Raw genomic sequence first — 235 nt, 5'->3', positions numbered from 1 at the left:
GTGCTTTCCCGAGGCTGTAGAAAGCAGATAGGCGGCTAGTGGGAGAAAGATAACAAGGCAGGATTAACCACTAGCGCTGTGTTTTACTGTGGTATGATCTGCATGCCAAAGGCGGATGAATATGTTGATTAAGCCGCCGATAGATCATCTTATGACGGCGTGTATGGACTGTGATTGCACAAAGACGAAGAGGTGAAGACAGAATGAGATCCAATCTTTCAAAGGGGAGGATTTT

Source organism: Notothenia coriiceps, unplaced genomic scaffold, assembly GCF_000735185.1.
Source record: "Notothenia coriiceps isolate Sejong01 unplaced genomic scaffold, NC01 NC01_scaffold00037246, whole genome shotgun sequence".
Taxonomy (NCBI): domain Eukaryota; kingdom Metazoa; phylum Chordata; class Actinopteri; order Perciformes; family Nototheniidae; genus Notothenia; species Notothenia coriiceps.
This window is presented reverse-complemented; position numbering follows the sequence as displayed.